The following is a 5,258-nucleotide window of genomic DNA, read 5'->3' as shown; positions in this document are numbered from 1 at the left end:
TCTACCTGCCAATGCAGGGGACACGGGTTCAATTCCTGATCCGGGAAGATTCCATATATAATGGAGCAACTAAGCCTGTGTGCCACAACTACCAAAGCCTGCATGCCTAGAGCCTGTGCTCCGCAACAAGAGAAGACACTGCGATGAAAAGCCTGCACACTGCAACTAGAGTGTAGCCCCTGCTCACTGCAACTAGACAAAGCCCAAGTGCAGAAACAAAGACCCAGCTTAACCAAAAGAAAAAAAAAAGAGAGAGAACCTGTCGTCCATGTCCAACAAATTTCCCAGGTGACTCGAGTGCACGCTGAATCTTGAAGAGCAGTGCTCTAAGAGAACCAGAGGGGAGAGTGCAGAGCTGTAGGGCAGCACTGAGGGCCCACTGGAAGTCAGTGGTTGTGAACCTCAAGGGAGGCCAGTCGGTCTTCTTCAGCCTCCTTCAGCTGCCAGAGGCACAGGCTGTCAAGCAGGTGGAGAACTGGATTTACCAGGGTTATGGTTTCTCCAAGCAAATACAAAAAAGGGCAGGGTGTGGACAAGTGAGTGGCTGATACAATTTAAGTGAAATGAGGGAAGAGGAGACATGGAGGGGCAGTGGAGGGAATAGGGAAAGGGTGTAGTTTCTATGGCTGGGTGGTCCTGGTGAGGTGGGAGCATCGTCAGTACTGGGGTCCTACAGGAAGTTAGCTGCAAGGAGAGCAGAGAGTGGGATCGTTGTAACGTTGAAAGCAGGGCAAAGGAACAAGAGGCTACAAGTGGATGCTGAATTCACCCGGAATCATGACAAGGAACAGTGCTGGAGAGAGCAGCAGTGAGCTAGGAGCTAAGTCTGCAAGGAATGGGTGGGAGAGGCTGGGGGACACTGCAATGAAAGAGCGCATGGTTGTGCTGGGACTTGCAGCAGTGGCCCCTGTGGGTCTCCTTGTTTCCACTCCTTTTGAAGCTCTACTCTGAGGAACCCTCTTGGCTAGGCAGAAGTGCTTTAGGGGTTCCTCAAACAAGAAGTGTCCAGGCCAAACACTGAAGCTGTCCACTGCCCTGAGGGGCCCGTTCTGTTTTGTCTGTCTGAGGTATTTGAGTTCATTCAGTCATTCATTAAGCTTCCCTTGTAGCTCAGTTGGTAAAGAATCTGCCTGCAATGCAGAAGACCTGGGTTCAACTTCCTGGGTCAGGAAGATCCCCTGGAGAAGGAAATGGCAACCCACTCCAGTATTCTTGCCTGGAGAATCCCATGGACAGAGAAGCCTGGTGGGCTACAGTCCATGGGGTCTCAAGAGTCAGACACGACTTAGTGACTAAACCACCAAACCAAGGTCATTCATTCATTCATCAAATATTTACTGAGCACCTACCATGTGTAAGGCACTATTCTAGGCTCGGGGAAGACAGCAATACATACAAAATACATAATCTATGACCTCATGAAATTTACATTCTAGGGAGGGAGTTAGGCAATAAAGAAAGAAAAAAAAGGACTTCCCTGGTGGTCCAGTAGCTAAGACTCCGTGCTCCCAATGCAGGGGGCCCAGTTTTGATCCCTGGTCGGGGAACTAGATCCCACATGCCGCAATTAAGATCTCACATGCTGCAACTAAAAGAATCCACATGCTTAGTCAACTAAGACCCAGTGCATCCAAATAAATAAAAATAATAAATATTGAAAAATATTCATTTGCCTGCGTTGAGTCTTAGTTGTGGCACATGGGCATGCAGGGCTTAGCTGCTCTGCACCATATGGGATCCTAGTTCCCCAATGAGGGATTGAACCCACATCCCCTGCATGGGAAGGTGGATTCTTAGTCACTTAACCACCAGGGAAGTACCAAATAATAAATATTAAAAAAAAAAAAAGACTCCTCGAATCCAATGCAGGGGACCGAGTTACATTTCATCTATAGTTTTGTCTTTAGACCCATGTAAAAGTATCTTTATGTTGAAATATAACACCCATACAGAAAAGCACACAAACCCAAAGTGTTCAGCTAGATGAATTTTCACAAAGGGAAGACACCCATAGAACTAGCATCCAAATCACGAAATAGAATGTAACCAGTGTCTCCTCCCCCCACAAGGACAACCACTATGCTGACTTCTAAAGGCACAGATTAGTCTTGCTCAGTTTTGGTTTTTTGACATAAATGGAATCATACAGTAAGCATGTTTCTGTGTCTGGCTTCCTCTGTTCCACATTAGTGGATGTTTGTGAGATCCATCCATGCCATCGTGGGTAGCTGTAGTTTGCTTATTCTCATTGCTGCATAGGAGCGGTTCACAAACATTTTAGTCTTTAGGATCCCATTACACTTAAAAATTATTAAGTGGGAAGACCTTTGTTAAGGTTGTGGGCTCTCCACCTCTGCCGGATCAGGAAGCTGGGGATGCACCCTCAGATGCCTCGACTGGTCCCTAACCATAGCCCCTCCACTGCTCATGATAGATTCCTGTGGCCTTTTAAATGATTGAATAATGACGGAAATGGACCCAAAGTGACTTCTCTACTGAAGCAGAAGATTCTCATTACCTTCCATTAACTCAATTTAGTCTTTGGGGCAGAATGAGTGAAGTACAGAAAACTGAAGAGAAGAAAACCTCACTTTAGAACTTTCTCCATGATTATTCTTTTTTTTTCCCATGATTATTCTTAAACCCTGCCTTTCTATTTGTTTTAATTTTGCTGTGAATTTACAAATAGTGAAGACCAAAGAAATAGAAAAAACATTTGAGAGCTTTATACCAAGAAATTTGCCTTGAAAGCTGCTATTCTTGGAGGGAAAAGCATATCAAGTTCCTGTCTTTTTTCTTTTTAACAAGGTTTCTTATGTCCTTAGATTTTGAAGGATAAGACATATAAACTCATACCTGCAGACTATTTTTAGCAGCTGTGTAAGAATAATGAGATTTGTAAATTAAGGGCTTTGTAATGTGGATGTTTTGCTACTAGAGTTGACTACTCAGAAGATCGTTTATAGCTCTTCAATGTTTTATTTTTGATCTATCACTTCAATGACATTATTTGACCAAACAGATCATTCTGTCTTTCTAAGCTATGACCTTGTTATGAACAGTATCTGCATTCACTGTGCAAATGTCCATGTATTATCTATTTAAGCAACATCATAGTGCCATCACTCAAGGAAGCTGAATGAGGTGAACATTGATATAGCTCTTTCCCCTTCTCCCCATTTTTTAAATGTAACAAATACTTTTTATGTTTTCCTTCCCTTTGCCCTTTCCCCTTCCCCTTTGGGAAACATGTCAGGAACTAGATAGTTTAAGATGAGCAATTGAGGGGACTGAGAGATTGATCCACACAGAGCCTGGCTTCTTTGTGCTTCATCTTAAGGCTTTCTGCTGGCCAGCCTAATTAAGTACCCTTTTAACAAGAGAACCTCATGGAAATCCAGCTGGCAACTCAAGAAGTTCAGGAAGCAGGACTGCAGAGGTTATACTCTGGGATCCTGGTCATGAGGTCAGATGCCTCACCTTGTTAAAAAGAGACACTGGACCTAAATAGTGCAGCATGACTTTGTTCCTGCTTGGCTAAATTTCTCAACACCATAGTCAGCTAAGTCACCTACAGTGACTTTCGAAAAACACGGAGAGCACCTACCCCAAGGAGATGGTAGATTTGGAGTAAGCCGTCGTAGACATAATTCCTCTGATGGCTTTTTCAACAATGGATCTCTTCAAACAACAGGAGGTTCTTGGCACCAGTCCTCTCTGTTCCGCCACGATTCTGTGGATTCTGGTGTCTCTAAGGGAGCATATGCTGGAATCATAGGGAACCTATCTGGTTGGCATGGCTCTTCACGAGGTCATGATGGCATGAGCCAGCATAGTGGGGTGGCACAGGAAACCATCGCCACTGGAATGGCAGCTTCCACTCCCAGAAAGGCTGTGCCTTTCAGGAAAAGCCACCTACAGATATCAGGGAAGAGAAGAAAGAAGGTGGAAAAGTTGCAGTTTGAAGAGGAAGACTTTTCTTCCATGAATCCAGAAGCTGGCAAACAGAATCAGCCATGCAGACCTATTGGGACTCCTTCTGGAGTGTGGGAAAACCCACCTAGTGCCAAGCAGCCCTCCAAAATGCCAGTCATCAAAACTTTCCAGAGAAGAGCCTGCTGCTGCCTTCTCTGCTGCATTCACCTCACCAGGATCTCACCATGCAAATGGAAACAAATCGTCAACCATGGTTCCAAGTGTCTATAAGAACCTGGTTCCTAAGCCTGTACCACCTCCATCCAAGGCCAGTGCATGGAAAGCTAACAGAATGGAAAACAAATCAGGATCCCTTTCGTCTAGCTGAGAGTCTATTTTTACCAGTCCAATCTCTGTTACCAAACCACTAGTACTGGCTGGTGGTGTAGTTTTAAGCTCTCCCAAAGAGAGCCCCGCCAGCACCATTCCTCTGATTGAGATCAGCTCCTCTCGTCTGACCAAGTTGACCCACAGAACTACTGATAAGAAGAGCAAATTCCTGAAGACTCTGAAGGATGACCAGAAAGGAGACTTCTCAGAGAGCAGAGAGTGTGAGAAGTTGGAAGATTCGGAGGACAACAGCACACCTGAACCAAAGGAAAACGGAGAGGAAGGCTGTCATCAGAATGGTCTTGCTCTCCCTGTAGTTGAGGAAGGGAAGGTCTTCTTTCACTCTTTGGAAGCAGAGCGCAGGTTACTGAAAGCAATGGGATGGCAGGAGTATCCTGAAAATGATGAGAATTTCCTTTCCCTCACAGAGGATGAGCTCAGAGAGTTCCACATGAAGACAGAGCAGCTGAGAAGAAACGGCTTTGGGAAGAATGACTTCTTGCAGAGTCGAAGTTCCAACCTATTCTCCTCTTAGAGAAGCACTTGCAGAGCAGAGTTTGAGGACTCAGATGCAGAGACAAGTAGCAGTGAGACATCTGATGACGATGCCTGGAAGTAGGCGTATAAATGCTCACAGTTAAATCTGACCCAGTAAACTCAGCTTGTGTGTTTAGGGGTTATACAGAAGAAATCGTTCTTTCCTTTTCCTATGTTATTGTTGAATACTTCATGCACAAGGGAAATAATCATATCCCAAAGAGAGAGTGAGCAATTGGCTTCTTTAGCTTTTGTTGTTGTTCTTCCCTGCTATCTGCTTAATAGAGAGAACTTTGTGTGGTGGGAAGAATTTTTAAAACACACACACATACACAAAGTATATATGGGGCAATGCACAGGTGGGAGCTGGCAGTCCTGAGTGAGGAGGAGACACTGGTTTGCAGCAACAGCTTCTA

At 44.9% G+C, this 5,258-nt stretch overlaps 1 pseudogene; it reads left to right on the top strand.

Annotated features, from left to right (window-relative positions):
* Positions 1-777: 777 nt before the first annotated feature.
* Positions 778-5,012, top strand: LOC110133872 (vasculin-like protein 1 pseudogene; annotated as a pseudogene).
* Positions 5,013-5,258: the final 246 nt, after the last annotated feature.

This window comes from Odocoileus virginianus, unplaced genomic scaffold (assembly GCF_023699985.2).
Source record: "Odocoileus virginianus isolate 20LAN1187 ecotype Illinois unplaced genomic scaffold, Ovbor_1.2 Unplaced_Scaffold_20, whole genome shotgun sequence".
NCBI lineage: Eukaryota > Metazoa > Chordata > Mammalia > Artiodactyla > Cervidae > Odocoileus > Odocoileus virginianus.
The sequence above is the reverse complement of the archived record's forward strand: the minus strand, read 5'-3'. Positions and strand labels throughout refer to the sequence as shown.